The sequence below is a fragment of the Lissotriton helveticus genome, chromosome 12 (genome assembly GCF_964261635.1).
Source record: "Lissotriton helveticus chromosome 12, aLisHel1.1, whole genome shotgun sequence".
Classification (NCBI taxonomy): Eukaryota; Metazoa; Chordata; class Amphibia; order Caudata; family Salamandridae; genus Lissotriton; species Lissotriton helveticus.
This window is the reverse complement of record NC_136073.1, coordinates 475,335,454-475,357,520: the sequence shown is the minus strand read 5'-3', so window position 1 is coordinate 475,357,520 and position 22,067 is coordinate 475,335,454.

Sequence of the window (22,067 nt, the reverse complement as noted above, 5' to 3'; positions counted from 1 at the left end):
TTAAAAATTGCCACTTAAGTTAAGCTTGTCTACTCTGTGCCACGCTACCAGAGGGTGAGCACATGTTTAAGTGTGTTTCTGTCTTGGATTGTGGTTCCTGCTTGGACAGGCTGCGTACTTCTGCCAACAAGAAACCCAATTTCTAACACCAACTAACTCCTCAAGAAGATCCCACACTGTTATCTGTTCCCCTTCTACTTTCACCCATTCTTTGCTGCAGCGTGAGAAGTCTAAGAGACACAGTGCAAACTATCTTCGGGACTCTATGATGCCCTTAAAGTGGATAAAAGGTTCGATTCTAATGGACCGTTGTTAGAGCTTAGTAACCAACAACATAAATCATGTCTAGGCAGGCATAGTCTGATCCCTTCTTTTGTCCAGGCATCTTGACTTGTAATACAATTACCTTAAATTCTGCAAACGGGAAAAACATACCACCTGCATCTAATTTTTGGTCACCCGTTTCTGTTTAGAGCCAGGACATCTTCTGAGATAATTGAGGGTAGGGAGTTCAGTGGGCTGACCACACCATATCTGGTGTGGCAGGGGCCGCCCATCAGATCTAAAGTTGTCTTCTGTGTTGGTGGACATTTTTCACCAGAGTGTCCCTACTTTCATGGTGGGGGCTGCTTCTGGTGAAAAAACAAATACAAATAACTTGATGGCAGATCTTTCATGCTGTGCTGGTATCATAAACATGTCTTCATTTATGTTGTCTTCAGAAATAACATAACTAAAGTTACTCCAAGTTGGGAGCTTTTGCCCAGCACATAGAGGGCATTACTGTACTTTTTCTGTCTAGGATCACGATAGTTTACAGAGTGGACTTGGACAGTAAGGACGCCAGTTAGAATGGACATGGGGGGGGGAGCTCCCCTTAATGGGGGACCAACATGGCATAATTTCCAGCAGCATAAGGCCCATTACAAGGATTGGTAATGGCCTGTGTTCCAAATGAGCACCAAAACTAAAAGAATGGAGGACTAATTTTTCACCACTTTCAGATCGAAATTCAAATGCTACCTTACTCTACGTGAAGCCCAAGCAAAGGGCCTTCCCTTTGCCTGCACAACATTTGTAACTCTTCCTCCCCCTCCCAAATCCTCGCAGGCAAGCAGCTCTCCATTCTTTGCACACTTCAGCAAAAACCTTTCTGCCATTATTGTACTGTAAAATATTTGTATTACCATTCTTTATTAGTACAACATTTCTATTTTGCTTATATGGTCCAACCTATGTACAGAAATGTTAAACTATACAGAAAGCAATTATAATAGCCAACTTTCTATTATAACGTACAATTATAATATACAATTATATTGAATGTTTATGGGAAATACAATAGTGTTAGGTAAGTGGCTGCTATTGTACTGCTTGGAGCTTGTTTTTTTAAAGCTTTCCCTGTTCCTCAGTTTTCTGTACCTAAATGAATCCAACATGGATCAATGCAACATGCCACCTAGTGACCAATCTCTTGTCTGACTGAAATCAGTCTTTAACCTCATTCTCCTCTTGCATAGTAAATTAGTCTTATTAACCCCTTAGCTGCGGCTGCTATTCCGCCGCATCGCTAAGGGGGAGGCGGGGCCGCGCGGCGCTCCCGTACTCATGATGGAACCACTCCGTCACGGCCCTCGGGTGAGCTGTGCTTGTGACGGAATGGTTCCGTCACTGCCCCGCCCGCTCTTTAGAACGTCAGCGCAGGCGCGGAATTCACGCCACGCAGGTGCGGGGAGCGGGCCGTGACGGAACCGTTCCATCACCAGCACAGCCCACCCGAGGCTTGTGACGGAACGGTTCTGTCACGAGCACGCAAAGGGTTAAAAGCACATTGAAATGGGCTGCAAAGCTCAATTATGTATGTAAATATGTATTCCCTTTCTCATCTCTCCTCTATTTCCTTTCCCTATTTAATGACTACTTCTATAGTTCAAGGAATTGACCAACAAGAAGATTTCTTTGTTATCAAACTATACAAAGTTATTATGGACCTGTTTAAAATGTCTTGTATGCATTGAACATTTGTAAACAAAGAGCTAAGAAATACAGTGTATACCATAAGCAAAGCAGACTTCCAAAAATGTAATTCCATGTTGCATGTTAATACCATGTTACCTTAGATGTATTTATTATTGTTCATCTTGCTAGAGTACAATGTTGTTGCATACTCATCCTCTGCCCTGGCACCCCCATTTTTTGCTGACTGGTACTGGTTGTAATTGACTCTGATTGTGGGGCAGTGCTATGGTGAAAACACAGCAAAAGCACACACACATATTAGGGTACACTATGTGTTAGTGTGCCCTTAGGATTTGCATGACCTACCCTATAGGTCCCTAGGACATAATAGAGCAGGGGATTGAAACTACCTTTAAGACCCTATTATATAATAGGGTGGCAGTTTAGCGGCCAGCAGCCCTTTCTGCACTTACATGTGTGCAGTGCTGAGAGGCTGAGGTCTGTTTAAAAGCAGCCCTATGTTGCAGAACTGCTTTTAAATGCAAATTGTGCCCACACTAGACTTTGGTGGTAGGAACACTTAAAACAATGATACACTACAATATTTTGTCATATTAAGTACCCAAAGTGTCTCCCTTAGGTGTCCCAGGGGAGAGGGTGATTTTCTTATAAGGAGGAACCTTTTACAAGAGGTTTTATTGGCCCTGGGGAGAGTGAAATTGCACATTTAACTTCCATCATTGTAGTAAAGTTCTTCCCAAAATCGACTTTTGTGCTATGAGCACTGTGGAGTGAGAATCTACATTGTCTTTACATATTCAGTTCCCCTAATGTCTCCCCTAGGTGCCCCAGGGGTGGGGATCCTGAAAATATAGGCAGAGTCCTTATAAAAGTTGTTTTATAGGCCCCTGTGTTGGAGAAATTGGACATTTCATTTTTACTGTTGTAGATCCCCAGCCACATAGGTTAACATTGCAATAGCTTATGAATTCAGAACTACAGCTAAAGTTTATCAAAAAATAATTTAAGGACTTGGGAAAATGGTATTGATAAATCCAACAATATGCTAATATTGAATGCATCCAAAAATATACAGAAAATAAGTAATAAGTCTTTTTTGTCTGTAAGCCAAAATTCAACCTTCCTGTGATCTCCCATGATTGGTGAGAGTTAAGAGGATTAGCCAGGCTGCTTTGATGAAGTGATAAGTGGCACCCAAGGAGAAAGGCTGTCTCTTGTAAGAGGACTATGCTACACAGGAATTCTAGAGCAGGGGTAGGGGTCATAAAGTATCAGCTTCAAAGGCAGAAGGGGACAGGCAGAGACAGCAAGGTTCATCTACCCCATCCCCTATGATCCCAGCCAGATAGCAGGCTTAAGGAAGGAATTTGCAGATGCAGGGGGGAGAGCCATGGAGATGAGCCAGACTGGAGGCTGGTTTAAGCTAGTTCTTGCTCCTCTGCTGAGAATTCAGCCATATTCAATTTTGGAATAATAGTGCTCTCTGGAAGACCATTGTGCCACACGTTTTAGGAATTGGTCATGCTCTGGGGTGTTTCCCTGCACTTCATTGGACAGGAGTGTTCTCCTGCTTTACCCAGAGAACACTGAATACGTACCCAAGTGGGGCAGGGCCTCTCAGACCTGCTGCTTGAAACTAAGAGAAGAAGAAGGGTCCATGCAGGAAGTTTAATTTGCACGAACCAGGCCAAGCACTCTGACTGACTGCACTTACTGCATAGTCTGGAACTACGGCCCTGTGGATCTAACTGACTTTAAAAGGACTAAATAGTGGACTCCCTGAAAGTTACAGGTTAGTAGAGCTCACCTGGACCAACACCACCAAGAATCCCCAACCTAGAGTGTTTCCAGTGGATTTGTAAGGGTTTTGTCCAAGTGAATTGTAGGAACTGAAGAACAAAACTTTCAAGGACCACCTTGAAGCTTCCAGACCCTTGGATTGTGGGTTGGACACAAGAAGTTCCAGAAGTTGGAGAAGTTTGGAGCAACTTTTGAAAAAAGCTCCATAATTGGACAAACTCAGCCTGGAGAGCCAAGCGGACGATCCTCACAGCGAGCCGGCTTGCCCTAATGATTCGTCCTGCTGAAAAGCTCCGGAGGTCTGACTTCAAGAGTTTAACCAGAAGCTTGTAGAAAGTCATGGTGACAAACCCTCACTGAACCCAGCTTGGTGAAGAGCAAGGGACCCCTGCAGTAAAAGCTCCAGGAAAGTTTCTAAGCCTGCAGTTAGAAAACATGACCGGCTCTACCACGAGAGTCAATCCACCCACCTTCAACTGCGAGCCAGCCTGGATCCCTCGTTCATCCTGCTGAAAAGCTCTGGAGGACCGACTTCCAGAGTTTGACTGTGAGCTCATCAAAAGCCAAGCCGGAGACCCCTCACCAAACCCAGACTGATGAAAAGCCTTGAGGGACCCCGGCAGAAAAAGCTCCAGAAAAGTTTCTAAGTCATAAGGTAAAAACTTTGACCGTGGCCTACTGTGAGGGGCAGCTGCACAGGGCTCCATCGCGGTCACCCTGAAACTTTGACTTTGTCCCGGTCTAGTGTGACCAGATGTCCCAATATGCTATATAGTGCTACATACTTTAAAATTTATATCTACTGTTCCCTACATTGGAATTCTGTAGTTTTGGTGTTGTTTTAAAGATAATAATAATTCCTATTTTTATAAATTGGTGTTGGATTTTTATTAGGAGTTGTGTCTTAATTATTTACTGAATTGATGTTTTTAAATGCTTTACATACCTGTCACTGAAGTTAAGCCTGCCTGCTCGCAGCCAAGCTGCCAAGGGTTGATCATGGCATCATTTTCTGAGAGCTATTCTGAGCCCTAGACTGTGTCAGTGGTCTTTTTGCTAGTGATTGATATATATTTACCACTACTAATAATCAACTTTCCAACAAATGTACATCTTGAACATATTTACATTTTTTCCAATGTCCTGCAAATGCTCTGACTAGTCTTTTCAGGCCAGAATGCAGTGACTGGTGGTGGATAGGTGTGTGTGAAAACCAGAGCAATGTACAAAGCCCAGGGTGAAAAAAAGGAGTTGGAGCCTGAAATGACGGCCCAGCTCTCCAAGAGAAAAGGCAAGAATACTGGAAAACTAGCTTCAAATCAGCAACTAGCTCAGATCCCCTCTTCTCAGGGAGAAGACCTGTCAGCCCCAGAGGGAACTGAACCCCAGGAACTTGGGGCTTACACGACAGAGCTCCTGAGTTCAGGGGGACCCTTACTAAGAAGCAAGCCTTCAGGTAGGTTAAATTAAGTTTATTCACAAACAGCAGGATATGGCACACTGCTACTCCGCCTCCACCACCAGTCAACTGTCATTCATTGTTTCTACCCTTCTAGAACCCCATTTCCCATACATTCCAGAGCACGTTCATGGAACTGCATGGAACATACCTTCATTGTATACCAGCAACCCTCTAGGGAAGAGCTGTGCCAGGGACAGAGGATCTCTCCCACTCTTGAAAGCCTGAGACAGCAAGCTGCTGATCAGGAAAAGGGAGATGTCCGTGTTGCCACAGAGCCTATCGGGAGGAGGGAATAATTTAGACTGTTAGCCAGAGACCCCAAACTTGGTGTCACTAGGAGAGTGGTAGTGCCTCAGATATATAGATATTTTCTGCTCACTTTGGCTCATGACATCACCTTAGCTGGGCATCTTGGCCAGGCCAAAATTTGGAGTAGGTTAATGACTCACTCCTTGCGGCCAGGTATGTCCCAGAAGGTGAGGGAGTTTTGCAATTTTTGCGCCACCTGCCAAGCCAGTGGCAATGCAGGTTGCCGGCCAAAGGCCCTCAATTACAATTCCAGTTGTTGGGGTTCCCTTTGAAAGGGTAGGGTTGATGTTGTAGGTCCCGTAGATCAGATTGTTATTGGTGGTAGTGGATCATGCCACCAGGTACCCTGGTCAGACAGCTGGTGTAGGCATGATGTGGACACTTGGTGACAGACTACCAGTCAAAAATAAAATCTACTGGCAGTTTGATCAAGTCAAAGAGAGCATCAAATAGAAGTAAGCAACTTGCTGGAATTGGGAGTCATTGAACCTTCTGAGAGCCCCTGGTACAGCCCAGTTGTCTTAGTCCCAAAACCTAACAAAAAGGGTAGAAAAACAGAGCTGAGATTTTGTGATGACTAGAGGTGCACAATGCAGTAACCAAGGCAGATGCACACCCAATTCCTAGGGCTGACGATTTGATTGACAAGTTAGAGGCAGGCATTTATAAGTACTTTTGATTTGACATCAGGGTACTGACAGATGGGTCTGACCCCAGGAGCAAAAGAAAAATCTGTATTCTCAACATCAGATGGGCATTATCAGTTCACTGTTATGCCCTTTGGCCTAAAGAATGCCCCTGACACCTTCCAAAGATTGGTGAATAACATCCTTGCTGGGTTGAAGACCCTTAGTGCAGCATATCTAGACGATATTGCTGTCTTTAGCTCCACTTGGCAGGATCACCTGATCCATCTTGGAAAGGTCCTAGAGGCTATGAAGAGTGCAGCCCTCACTATCAAGTTGTATACTTCGGCCACCCTGTAGGTGAAGACCAAGTTCAACCCTTACAACACAATATCCAGATGATTGGGGACTTGGTAGCTCCAACAACCCAGACTCAAGTCAGGGAATTCCTTGGTTTTACTAGGAATTACAGGAGGTTTGTGAAGGGACATGGGTCCATTCTGGCCCCCCTCACAGAACTGAGCTCCATGAAAATGCCAAAGAAAGTAACCTGGACAGTGAGCTGCCACAAAGCTTTTGACACTCTGCTCATCACCTCTTCTAAAACCTCCAGATTATTCAAAGCAGTTCATAGTGCAGAAAGATGCATTTGAACATAGGGTAGGAGCAGTCCTATCCCAAAGCAATGATGAAGGCCATGACCAACCTGTTGCTCCTACTAGCAGGAGGTTATTCCAAAGATAGCAAAGTTTGAGTGCAATTGAGAGGGAAGCCTTTGCTGTCGTTTGGTCCCGGATGAAGTTGAGACCATAATTGTTTGGCTCTAACCTTCTTGTTAAAACTGACCACAGGCCTCTCCAATATCTCACACAAATAAAAGGCGAAAAACCCAAACTGTTAAGGTGGTCCATTTCCCTACAGGGGATGGACTTTACAGTACAGCACAGACCTGGGACTGACCATGCCAATGCAGATGGCCATTCTCGTTTTTTCCACTTAAAAGATTAGGACTCTCTTGGGAAAAGTGAGTCTCATTCTCTTTCATTTGGGGGGGGTTATGAAGGAAAGTGCCCTTTTCAACATGGTCACCCCCCACTTTTTGCCTGGTACTTGATGTGATTTTGACTGGAAGTGCACTGGGATCCTGCTAACCAGGTCCCCTGTGCCAGATCACTTTCCCAATACCACTCAATTGGTTCCCAAATTGGCAATACCTTTGGTACCCTCTGTAAGTCTCTAGTTAAAGGTAGCTCTAATACCTAGGGCAAGGATGCTAAAGAGGGTTCTTAAGGGCTGTAGCCCAAAGTGTGCCATAGGAAAGAACCCTTCACTAAACACATACAGTCTGCCACTGCAAGCTGGGGGTCTTGGTGCATACAAAAGTGAAAGCACAACATAGCACACATCCCAGTGTGCCATACCCACAGACACTTTCTTTAGGCAGTAGAGGTAAGTCACCCCTACAGCAGTCCTTACAGCCCTACGGCAGGGTGCACTATACTACATGTGAGGACCTATCGGCACAAGCAGATATGCCCCAGTGCTAATTAGCCTTATCGGTGCCAGTAGGAGTAAACAGGGAAGCCATTGTGTGTACATGTGCTGGACATTGGCGAAAACAAGTTCCCTAGCTGCATGAGGCCTTTGCTGAAAATAAGATGTTTGGTATCAAACATCTCATATTAATAAAGTTACACTGATGCCAGTGTTGGATTTCTTGATACATGCTTACTGAGGCCACCTTAGAGGTGCCCCCCGAAAACCTACCAGCTACTCGTGTGCTGACTGACTGTTTTTCGCCAGACTGCCACCAGAGACATGCATCTGACCCCAAGGGTGAGGGCCTTTGCTATCAGGAGGCCATAAATCAAAGTCTGCTTGGGCAGAGGGTGCTTACACTCCTGCCACAGGCTGGCCTGAAGATTAGTATTTCAAGGCAGAGGAGCTTCAAAGAGACCACCGCCTTTGGTAGGCAAATTCTGCTTCTCTCACTGGAGAGTAAGTTGACCCCTTTTGTCCAGAACCTTTTGGCACTTGGACAGGCAGGAAAATTAGCTAGTCAGATAGGCGTGTCCACCATCAAGTAAAGCTGGGCAGGGTTCACGGAGTCATGCTCCACAAATTTCCGTGAAGCGACCCAAAAACTCTGCTGTGCTACGCGGAGTTCGCTTGCAGGTGGAGTAAGGTAGCAGGTCACACTTACGAAAGTGACGATGTGCACTGCAGCCTCCGCTAGATGGAGCTGCCCTCCTCCATCTTCCACTCGTATTCCTCCTCTGAAGGCTCCGCTATGATCGGCAGATCAGCAGTTCTGCAGTCAACAACAGGAAGCGAGTGCAATGCACTCCCGAGTCATGATGACTCATAATGCTGCATTTCTAAGCAGAGTTGAAAAACTCTGCAAACTCTGCCAGTGGAGCAGAGTTTGCCACCAACCCTTACCCTCAGGCCAGTACCACCCCTAAGGAGGGCTACCTGAAGTGGAGGCGACTTTTCAGAATTAGCCATTTTGGTGATGGCAAACTTAGGAACTCTGGGACAGGGTTATGTCCACTCCCCACTGTAAGTGAATATATAGGGGGCGTAGTGATGCCAAGGATAGGTGGCCCATTGGCAACTACCACACACTGCCCTAATGCCCCAATATTATGTATTTATGGGAGGCCCTGGCTCCAGAAAACCAGGTCCTGAAGGCCTACAAAGAAGGAAGACACTTAAGAGCCACAAAAGCAGAAAACAATAGAAGAGCAACTTACTTGGCACCAGCCTTCTGGCCTATCTGCTGTTCCCTGTCGAATCAGTGCCAAAAACGTCTCATCCTGCAGCTGTTGTACCTCCAAAGCCTGGGAGGACAGCCTGCCTTCAATAAAGACTAGGAACTCCTGTGTAGTAGTGGGGCTGCTCCCCTGCATTCTGCAGGAACCCCACGAAGAACTGTGAGAACTCCAGAAATGCAAAAACCCAACTCCTCCAAGCATCAATTAAGCAAGTCCCCAGCCCGTGTTAAAGTGGGCCAACAGTGTCAGCATGGTCCCTAAGCCCTCAAGATACCAAGTCCACTTTGGGCTCACCCCATGTGAAGTCCCAGAGGTCGCCTGCAACCTCTGTTTGCAGGCCCCCTCAACGGCTAGTGCTCCCCGACATAGAAACCTGACACCTCAAAGACCCTCTGCACCCGGCCGCCCTGGCTCAAGCAGAAGAGGACCAACGGTGCCCCCACATCTCCTAGCATTGCAAGATTTGAGCCCTTTTAAATGGTTCACCCCACTGGCCTTCCAGTCAAGACCTTTAGCCTCTTTTTACGAAGACAAATCCCCACTGACTAACTTTGGGCACCCAACACCGTATTGCACCACTGCCTCCGGTCGCCCTGGTACCGCTGGAGGTAAACTGCTGTTGCTGACTTGGACCTTGCCCAAAACTCACCTTAAGTCCCGGAGATTGGTCTTGTAAGTCGTTGTACTGTACCTGAATACCGTGCTTGTTTTCCTCCCGTACGATAACATTGCAGCTTCTGAATAATGCACGGTCGATTTTTTTTAAAACACAAAGTATTTCTCGTGCAAAACATACTTACCGGATCGTATTGATTTTGGTGCCTAAACATATATAAAGATACATGTTATTTTTATACATTGGCGTGAATCTCCTTAATTGAGTCGTGTGCATCGTTTATTGTCTATTGTGTGTACTTGGAAATGTCTAACACTCCTCTTTGTTAAGCCTAAGGCTGCTCAATCACACTATCACCATGGGATTGCTAGAGCAAATATCTGCCCACTCGTTAGGGAACCCCTGGACTCTTTGCACAATATACCTCATTTTGGTATATCATATAAAGAGCCAGCTTCCTACAATAGTGCTATGATGTAGAAAGAGAGACCGGGACCTGAGGACTAAAGAGAAGTGAAGATGAACAATGGGGAAGCTCATGTGATACCAAATGAAGCACTGGTTGCCAAACTAACATTTGGAGAAGCTGAGTGCTGACCACCTCTTGTCACTTACTATTAGGCAGCGAGATTCTTAGTCATATAGCACGAGGAACATTGGTGACACCTTGAAATTCCAGGAGAGTGTGCCATTACTGGCCAAAAAAGAGGATATCCTGACAAGACCATCCACCTCTGTAATGGATGTGAATCTGCTTGTGGTAGGCAGAAGTGGGACCAATACCTTTTTGATTGCTAGCAAAAGAACTACGTTCTGTACAGTAGAAATGAAGGCAATACCACTAAAGAGAGTCAGGAGTGATTCACTGACAGAATATCGATGTAAAAAATATAGAAGTAAAAAATATCGATGATAAAATATAGAATGCAAAAATATCGACTCCCTATACTTAAACAGGTAAGTACAAAAATATCGAGAACAAAAATTGATGTTAAACATATAGTTGTACAAAATATTGATTTTTTTATACATATATATATATATGTATATATATAATACAATGATAAATATTAAATATATTAAATAATAAAATGATTTTTTTTTAAATAAAGTGTTTTTAATATACATTTGAACAAATATAACAAATAAATGTAATTTAAAAAAATGTAAACACATACAGAATAATCAATAAATATAATCTTATTTACTTTAAAACAATTAATAAACTATTAATTGTAATTTAGATTATTTTAAAATTATATATAAATATACATATATGTATATATATATATATATATATATATATATATATATATATATATATATATATATATATATATACCAATAACCAAATCTATTAAAAAAACATTCTAATATAAATTAAAACATTAAACTATTTAAAAATCTTTAAACTTAAAATCACCACTCCGGTCAGTGCAACAGTAGGGAAAGTGTTGGATAGCGGAGGGATTCAAATTTCTATTCCCAATTCAGTGAGTGCAACAGTAGGGAAAGTGTTGGATAGCGGAGAGGTAAAAATTACTATTCCCACTCCAGTGAGTGCAACAGTAGGGAAAGTGTTGGATAGTGGATGGGTAAAACTTGATTTTCCCACTCCAGTGAACGCAACAGTAGGGAAAGTGTTGGATAGTGGCAGGATAACATTTACTATTCCCACTCCAATCAGTGCAACAGAAGGGAAAGTGTTGGATAGCTGAGGGGTAAAACTTACTATTTCCACTCCAGTGAGTGCAACAGTAGGGAAAGTGTTGGATAGTGCCAACATAACTTTCACTATTCCCACTCCAATCAGTGCAACAGTAGGGAAAATGTTGGATTGCAAAGAGGTAACAATTAATATTCTCACTCCAGTCAGTTTAAAAGTAAAAACAAACAAAATATTAACAACGAAAATATTTAAAAAAACGAAATAAATAAAAACATGCATAAATATATTAAAAATAAAAAAATACAAATATATTTATTATTGCATTTTTTAAAAGCGTATTATAATGTTAAATGCATATGACAAATACCTACAAATATTATACTAAAGAAAATAAAAAATCATTTTCAAACAAATAAATATTTTTTATTAGAAATTATTTAGAATAAAAAACATTTATTGTTACAAAAATTAACTTTTTTTATTTCCTACCCTATAACGCAACACAATGTATGACCCACATCTAAATTGTATTTAAAAATGTACTTACATAACTAACAATTAATTAGCAATTTAAGAAATATTTCTAAGTACAAAACAAATTTAAACTCATAAAAATAATAAACTTCCCACACTTTACCCCTATAATCCCCACAAACCACTGGTAAAATGAAACTGTAAAACAATTAATTACACAATTAAAAATTCTTTTCAATTAAAATACTAATAGTATATAAAATTACTTATAAAGTAAGTAAAATTAGTTTATTCCCCACCCTTTACCCCTAAAAAAGTAAAACCCCCACCCAAAAAAATATAAACAACTTCTCTAATTAGATATCAATTAATTAATTAACATTAATGATCATCCAGTTATTAATTAATTAAACATAAATTACTTCCCACCCTTTACCCCTATAAACCTCACAACCAGCACCTAAAATTCATTACACAAATTCCATATTTAATATTCAATCAATTAATATTAATTAAACAAATTAATAATTGATTAAACATAACTTACTTCCCACCCTTTACCCTATAAACCCCACAACTCACACCTAAAATAAATTAAACAATTTCCATAATACATTTTCAATCAATTAATTAATATTAATTAAGAATAAGGCTTCGGGTCTTCTGTTTTTACTGATTTTTACGGATAAATACAGTCAGAAAGCAATGTTTTTCCTGACTGTATTTATTATTAAAAGTGGAAAAATACTGAAAATGGTGCTTGTTGTGAGAAACTCTCGATGCCGTCTTTCATGAATTTTAGGCAACAGCTTAGTAGATAGACAGCATGAAGAGTTAAAATACGGTTTGAGATTTCTTTAAATACGCATATGTTAACATATATTTGTAGTATAATGCTAATACATCATATGTATCTGTGAGTGTAGTGTTTTGCTGTACGTGACTGCTTAATTTACTAAAATGCGACAGGCATCCATGTATGAGTGCACCTCCAAGAGTTAAATAAACATGGAAATATACAATTTTAAGGCTCCATTTATTCTCAAAACACAAAATAAATATGGATAAATACCAATAAGATTGCCAAAAATTAAATATGGATAAATACAGTTGGAAATGTAAAAACAATACCATAAAACCTGAAGCCCTAATTAACAACTAATTAATAATTAATTAAACATAAATTATTTCCCACCCTTTACTCCTATATACCCCACAACCGGCACCTAAAATGAATTACACAATTTCCATAATACATTTTTATCAATTAAGTAATATATATTAACAAGGAATTATTAATTAATCCAAAATAAATTACATGCCTCCCTTTACCCCTGTAAAGCCCACAGCCCGCACCTAAAAAGAATTACACAATTACCATAATTAATTATCAATTATTTAACCCCTTACGGGCTCCCGTTGGCCGACGGGAGCACTCCCTCCCCAGTGCTGCGGTTGGCCAACGGCCGACGCAGCCCCGCCCACCCTTTAGAACGCCCGCACCACGGCGGAAAAACCTCCGCGGTTAAGGCGTTAATATTAATTAACATCCAATTATTAATTAATTACAAATAAATTATCTAACACAATTAACACTATATAATCAAAATTAAATAAATAGTCATTAATTTATTATAATTACATTATTTCCCACTCTATCCCCCTATTATCCCACAACCTGCTACGGAACTAAAAAAATACAAAATGTAATTTAAAAAAATTTGATAACTACTAAAAATGTAACACACATATTAGAAAACATAAACAATACTTATACAATAAAACATACATCACATACATTTAAAATATAAACTAAAACACATAACACCAATTACAAAATCGATATTTTAAACAACCATATTTTTGCAAATATTAATTACTTCTATATTTTTTAAAACGATATTACTTACCTTAAATTCAATATTCTTGACCACAACATTATTGCTGTCAATATTTCAGAATCACAATATTTCGAACCCTATATTTTTGTAAGTTGACATTTCGAACTCGATATTCTGTCTCAACACCGAATATACATAGTCTCAGAATTCTGAGTCCCAGGAAGGAAAATACAGAAATAGCCTTCCCTCTTGGGAAATAAATCTGCAAGAAAACAAATAACTAGTGGCAGCCTTGGGACAGGGAGCAAATGAGGTTAATGTTATTAATAATAATTATACTGTAGAGAGAAGCACTGTAGAGTAGGTGGTTTAGGACACCTTGATAAACCTGGAAGTCTGCCTTGTCATTGCCATGTCTGAGTAAACTGGACAAGGGGTGCAGAGGTAATGTCCGAGAAACATCAGGATTTCACATGCTGCGTGCCCCAGAATGGGTTTTCAAAAAGGTAGAGCACAATTGTCAAAATTGTGTGAGAAGTTGAATTAGACAGAAGCTTCTGATTCATGAAACAAGCATTTTCAATGCAATAGGCCCGCATTTGCAAGAGTTTAAGCTATTGGCATTTTAAATGACAATGCCTTCTATTTATTTATTTGAAAAGTTTTATTTGAAACGTTTTGTAGAGCGCGAACAAGACCCAAAGAGGTTTCAGAGCGCTGTACAGAGCTGGCTGGCAAATATACAAAACATAAACAAAGCAAGTGAAGTTACAACCTGTGGGGAAACATTAAAAAATAAAGAAGTATTGTCTCTCAGAGGTGCCATAGAGCGCTCCAAGTAAAACATCATACAATAGAATGAACCAAGATGTGCGATGTGCCTAAAAGAAGTTTAACAGAAAGAGGAAACGAGCAAAATCAACAGTTAATGCAGTTATAGGAGCTATCTAGGACTAGAACAAAAATAAGGTAAAAAGATATATCAGTGAAAATACTTCATGGTTTTTGGTTATTGACAAAACAAACGAGCATGATCAAAACATTAACGTTCGTTCATTAGTAGCCTTTTGAACAGTTTTTTAAAGGAGGTAGTGTATGGATTGGATCTGATTGCGGATGCAAAGGAGTTCCAGATTCTCTGAGCAAGACCGGAGAATGCACGGTTGTATGATTTTTTACTTTTTGAATCTTGGAGCTCTGGTAAGAAGATTGGTTAGATTGTTCCTTAATGATTTCGAAGAGTTTTTTTGGTCTGTTTTTGGCTCTATCCAGTTGAATTCTGAAGTGTCCGATTTTAGCCGAGCGTATGTGTTTGTTGTAAATGCTTCTCATGTTCCTCAGTTAAGATAGCTTAGTAGTGAAAAGTGAGTTACTCCAGCGCCTCTCGGAGAGTCTTAGATTGTGCCGTTCGTCATTTAGGGCACCGTTAAACCATGGTTTAGAATGTTTGACTGGGATCCTTTTGTACTGTGTCAGAGCAATAGAGTCAAGAATGTTAGAAAAAGTGTTAATGTAATGCTCAGAAAGATCGTCAAGGTTGGTCAAATTTGGGGGGCTGTAGTCTATTTTTGGTGATTGAAGTTATCATGTTAATGTCGAGGTCTCTCATGTTGCGAGTCAGTTGTTTCACTTTTAGGGGTTGACCATGACGTGCCGGTCCCTTGTCTAGGATGAAGAAGGGAATTTGAAAATGATCAGGCCAGTCACGGGTAGCATTTCTCCTATTTGTATCAAGTTGTCTTTGGTAATGATGAGGTCGAGACTGGCACCTTTATTGTGAGTAGGGCCTTTACAGACCTGTGAGAAATTGAGGTCAGAAAGAAAAGTCTTAAAGGAACTGACAGTTAGATCATTTGTGTCATTCCAATGAAGGTTGAAGTCTCCGAGCAATATGTAGCTGAGTTGATCCGCGCTCGAGCAAATGACCTCCTTGATTTGCTCTATAAAGACTAGATTGTCCCCGGGAGGGTGATTGATCGAATGCAGCTCACAAAGCTTCTTGCCTTTGTTCCAGATTTCAGAGACTAGCTATTCACAGTAGGATAAGACAGTACATGAGGATTGTTCGACTGTAAGGTTGGGGCGATGAATGCAGGCAATACCCCCTCCTACTTTATCCAGTCGATCACTTCTAAGAATGGAGTAGTCCGGAGGGATTAAGATGTCAAGAATTGGGGAGGAACTATCATTGAGCCAGGTTTCGGTGATGATCAGAAGGTCCAAGATATGCGCAAGGATGAGATCAGGAATATCAGCTGCATGTTTCACAGCTGATCTACAAAAGAGTAGCATTGAGTTGATGTGCAGGTTGGAAGTGACCACTTCTTGAGTGGAGGTGTTTATGTGTTTTTAAAAGCAACACATGTATAAAGAGCATTATCATTTCTAGTGCCAATAGCTCAAACTCTCACAAATGCGAGACCACATTAAAGGTGGCTGCGCCCGTTTCTTTAGCCGCTGCTCAGCACATTCAGATTACAGTGAGCAACGGCTAAAGAAAGGGGTGCACCAACAATAAAGTGAAACCAAGGTATGGGGTGCTAGTACCCAAAAAGAAAAGAAAGAAAGAAATAAAGAAAGGTTATGTAGCGTGGTCTCAAATGAAAGCAGACCACGCCATTACCTAAACAACTAAATAAGCGCGGCCTCTATAGATAAAGTGAACCGTGCTGTAAATTAAATGAATAAATGACTAATAACAATATAAAAGTGTGCTGTGACGTCGTTGGTGAAATAGGGGAAGATCATTAAAGAAAATAGTGCTCATCGACTACATAAAGCAGACCGTGTAACAACATAAGTAAAAAATCTAGTCCATATGGGAGGTTACAAATGCAGACAAGGTGGTACCGAAGTGGGACTACTAAGCCTAATCACGAATGAAAAGCAATGATTTCGAAAGTACAGTAACAGGAGCCAGTTGAAAAGATGGGCGGGAAATGGGCGGAGCTTCTGTTCAATACCTCAATACAGCATGCCTCACAGAGAAGCGCATGCGCTGCCTAGGCTTGACCTAAAAAGGTAAAAAATGCACTTTTGCTTGGCATTCCTTCATGCGCATATGTAACATAACATGTATTTGTAAAGCGCACTTTCCCCCGCAGGTATCTTGGCACTGGATAAGAGATGATTGTTGTTACCCAACTCAATGGCACTCATTTTATTGACCTCAGATGGATGAAAGGCTGAGTGAACCCACAAGGTTTTGAATCTGTGACAATGAGGTCAAACACAGGCCCCTGCCGTGGAAGCATTAGTCCACTGAACCCCCAGACCCAGACATGCGCATATGTACATTTCCGTATACAACATTTTTATGTGATTATTGTGGTAATGTAGGACAGACACAAGTTCACAGCAGTAACTCTGAAATTAGGAAATGAATAGATAACTCCAACAAACAGGTTGAAATGTAGTCAAAACATAGCCACAAAGCTGCTTAAGTAAATTCGGTTTGTTTTTTAAATAAGGTGGTTTCAACAGAACTTTAGCATTACTTATATTACTTCCTTTCATCAGTGGTGGCTGGTAGGGGATGCGGGTTGAGGAGAATATAAAAACAAAAAAACACCTATCTTTTCCGACGGCTGTGTCTCTCCTCCTGTTCACTGTTCCGGAAGAAGTTGCAGGAAGCACCCGGCACACAAGCTTCCCTGAGCCTATCACAAAGCTGCAATGCAGCGTTGTGATTGGTCCGGGTGCTGTGAATCGTGCTCAGATCGCAACAGGAGGCTGTGCATATTCCCCACCAGGCAGTCTAGTAGAGACTGGTGAGGACTAAGCAAAGTGCGTATGACTGCTTAACCGGCCGAAAACGGCCGGCAAAGTTCATGTGCACTTAGCGGTCTATTTGGATGGCAGACGAATCGCCCCCGCCGGCCAGGCGGGGGTGATCCGCCCACCATCCACACATGAATGACCCCCTACCATATTATGATGGCTGAGGGGTTTGCGGCGGATGGGAAGACCCTCTGCTGCTTTTCCACCCGTCGACGAGTCAACTGGGAGGAAAAGGGGTCTAACATAATGGCGGTGTCTACAAGACACCGCCATCCATAACAGCATGCAGGCGGATATGTGCCTTTTCATGGTGTCGTTGCCTCTATGGAAAGGCATGCAGATTTTGCCTTTTGGGGCCTGTAGCGGGCCCCCAGGAAGTTGGGGGGGGGGAGTTGCACATGGTGGTACCTATGGTACCCCCCCTGCAATGGCATGGACCAAGTGGCAGGCACCCTGCGGTGCCTGTCTCGTTGTGCATGCTAATGCACGACATGCATTCCCAGTATTGTGGTGGGTGGTGCTGTGAGCACCGTCCGCCATAATGCTGGGAATAGGGGATGTCACCGACACGGTGGTGGTGGCATCCTAAATGCAGGTGCAGGACCGCTGCACCCCTTGCGGACGGTCCCGCATTTCGTTACGGTGGCGGGCGGCCTTTGTCCGCCTGCCATCGTAATAGACCCCTTAATGTGCACAGTCCTCTCCTCCTCCCACCCTGAGCCCCCCGCCCCGCCCTAACCCAGCCCGCAGCAACCAAAAATAAAGTGATAATAACCTTGTAATTATCGTTTTATTTTTTCCTTTTTCACTGCTCTGTGAGCAGTGAGGCGACACTCCTCCGCCTTAATGGAGGAACCGCCACTGCCTTTCATCCTCGTAATTACTTAAAAGATTATTCAGACATGTTGTACAAAATGACTTGAAAAAGACTGTCACTACATCATATATATAAAGCAGAATCTCAGATATGTACGTCACAATTTCATTTCCACCATTTCAACCCACGTGTAATACTCACAAAGACCTCAAATCTAACCAGAGGTTTTCTTCTTCTTTTATTTGTGGTGCATCCAGCTTCACTGCTGTAAATGTAGCACATATTATCTTATTTATTGATAACATTAATGCGAGATTAAAGCTTCCCCACAGGGCATATGCTCGTGGTATTTCCTCACATGGTATAATTATATTTAATGTGTGGCAAACATAACTGCCGCTCATGTATTCCTATACTAAATATTGCTTTGCGTTTCCACAGCTGACGTTATTCATTCAGGCAGTGGAGACAAAGAAAGGTGTTTTTCACATTGTGTGTTAGTACAGCTGTATATTCTACTGTTCTGTTAGAGTGATACCAACGAGGTATATTCTATACAAAGATGTTATACGTATTCCAACTCCGAAAGCCTGTCTGCTTCCTAGATGCGGGATCACTTGAACTCCAGCCATTAAAGCTCAATAAAGACTTGGGGCCCCAGTATTAGTCCTCTATAGAGATGGCTGGCAGAGGAGGGGGGGAGTGTTAGGGGGTTTGGGAAGGTATTGAGAGGGGGAAGGCGTTGTGATAGGTGCGTCTTTTGCCGGTCCTGGGAACACACCCACTGGGGAAAAAAAGTGCTTGGAACTGTCTAAAGACTGGATGCAATGTTATTCCCCATTCCGGAGCCACAATAATTACGATGCCCAGTAACTTGGGAAGTGACACCAACCAGAATGTAGACTTTAACTTCAACACTGGTATCCCCCTCTCTAATTACCAGGCAGTTCGTGATGAGGCCCTGGTGAAATGAGCCCCCTGAAGATAGATTCAAGAAATTCACCGTGGTTAATCAGAAAGCACAAGGTCTAGTCGCGTACTATATCTGGACCCTTTCATTTCAAATAAAGTCTAGCTGAACAGCTGTACTTGCCAATATGGCCAGTGGCTGTCTCTTCCACTACTTCCCGATTTTATCTCCTCCACCAGCCCCTCAGAATTCTGACCCTTCGGAGCTTTATCATCTCATTGGGAAATATTTGACTAGAAATAACTTGTCACAGCTTTTATTGCGCAGTATCAACTGGGTCTACACTACCGACGTGTAACCTATGTACTATCTACCCTGTCACCTATTCCCCTTTCCAAAACACTCGGAGGCCACCAAAGGGTGGTGAGTAGCAGTTCAACCCCACCACCCCCTTATAAACATAATGCATATGTGAGCCTCGCACACATCACAAATGTTATTCCACCAACGAAGAGGTGGTGATGGAAGAGAACTCCCATATAACCAATGCCCCTGAATCACCTGGTATAATCAGTTATTTTATCTTTATCATGTTATTTTCTGTATGAAAGTGTAAAACTATCTTTCAGCTGTGCCAAATACAGACTAATAAAACATCAACGGGATGCTCCCTTCTCCTATCCTTCCAGTAATAATCCATCCTTGGGAGTTCCTTAGGCATTTGCTTTTAGTTAGTTACAGAGGAGTCAATACATGCATTTCATCATTATGTTATCAGACACTAGAGGGCCCATTAGGATCACGGGCGGATTGCCCCCGCCCGCATGGCGGTGGCGATCCGCCCGTGATCCAACCCCGCCCGCCAGCCATTTCCCCCCCCGCCATATTACTATGGCAGGGGACCGCGATGGACGGAAAGACCGTCCGCCGCTTTTCCACTCGGTCAACGAGTTGACCGGGCGGAAAAGGGTTTAAAATGGTGGCGGTGTCTGTTAGACACCGGCAGCCATATTAACATGGGTGGAAAGATGCCTTTCAGTGGCGGCACTGCCGCCACAGAAAGGCATGCGGGAATTGACCGCGGGGGCCCGTTGCGGGCCCCCAGGTACTCTGGGGGTTGGGGGGTGCACATGGGGGGGTACCTATGGTACCCCCCAGCAGTTCCATGCACAACATGGCAGGCACCGTGCGGTGCCTGCCATGTTGTGCATGGAAGTGTACAACGTGCCTTCCTGGCATTGTGGCGGGCGGTGCTGAGTGCACCGCCCGCCACAATGCCAGGAATGCAGGTGGCGGGCGCATCCTTATTGCCCCCACGGCACCCCCACCCTTATGGCGGGCGGTCCCTTTTACCGTGAGGATGGTGGACAGACAAAGTCCGCCCGCCATCCTAATGATGCCCTTAGAGTTTAGCCGATGGGACACCCTGTCAAAACATGGCGGTCAGATATTACAACAGGTGCCACAGACTCCAATTGCACTTATAATATGGCGGACGGGATAGCCACTATTTTATGACGATATATGCCCTCCAAACTCTAAATCCGGACCTTGATTTATTTTTTAAGCCTGCCTTTCATCAGAAAATGCACATTAAACAAATCCTAACAGGATTTTCAAAACGTATGTTGTCGCAAAACGTATTTCAGCTATTTATTTGGTAAAAGAAAATAGCATTTTTTTGTGTCTGACATCACCCAATGGCAGCTGCAGCGTGGCTTACCCACAGATGTACATTAATACTGTGTGATGCCCCCATGTGCTCATCTTTGGCTCGGGGATGATCCGCAAATTAGATGACAGCAGACCCAGATACATAGAATATATTTTAAACCGGGTTGAACACATCCTTTCATCTTCTTGTGTGTTTATTTGCATTTGTTATTTTTGTTCTTCCGTCTTACATAGGGTGGGGTCTGAATCTCTTTAAAGTAGAAATATGAAAATGTATCTGGACGCGTTGAAAGAGTTTTGTAAAGTGCAACATTTAAGGATTAGGATACTCACTAATCAAACTAATCCAGATGTCTCAGTCCTACTACAGCCAGCCTTACAAATAACACAGCTGGCGGCAGCATACGACCCCCCCCCCCTACTACAGCACTTTGTACTAGATGTAAAATAACCCAATAACAACAAGAAAATATTCGGATTTCAACAAAGGATTTGGAGATGTAGAGAGACCATATGAAAGTCCAAACGTAGGTTCGCTTTAAAAAAATTAAATCAGACGTGTTTAATTAGTTATTAGGAATATGCAGCAGAGTCCTGTTTCCATAGAGGGCGGTACACATTACAATATCCGTTTACAATTTCGAATAAAATAACAATTTATCAAAATATGCAAAAAAAGAAATTACATGTACAATTCAGAAAGGATTAGTAATTTTTAAAGAATCTATAAAAACAATTACATATGTTTCAGATATTAGGTACAGTTAAAATCTGCAGTTTTACCGAAATAAATATTTTTTCATAAACAAAATGTATGTAAGAAAAAGGCGTGCTAGATGTGATAGCACAGAAGTGATAGACTCTGTTGGTATATGACCCAAAGTCAGATTTAAGACACAATTCTTAGTACAGTTAAATATCACATACTGATAAGCTTTTTTTACATCCTGGGCTGCTACCTGGCCCTTTGACAGAATCTGAGCGCTAGGGGTATATCGGTGCAGTATGACAGCATTTCCTTACACAAACAAGCATGTTGGAACATTGAAATTCCCCTTGGCACTTAGCAGGTAAATACAGAGATAGCTAAAACATGTATATAACATATAATACAATAGCAGATGACTTTAGGTGCTGGACTGCCAAACACTTGACTAAAAATTGCCATGAAGATCCACAACAAGTTAAAAACGACAACTGACAGATAGGAATGAACTTGGCCGGCAGCCTCTTGGCTTTATCAATGCCTGTCTTGTTTTGACATGGCTTTCACAAAACTTCATTGTTGGGGAAGCTGCTGGGCCCTTAACAAGTTAAAACAAGCATTTGCAA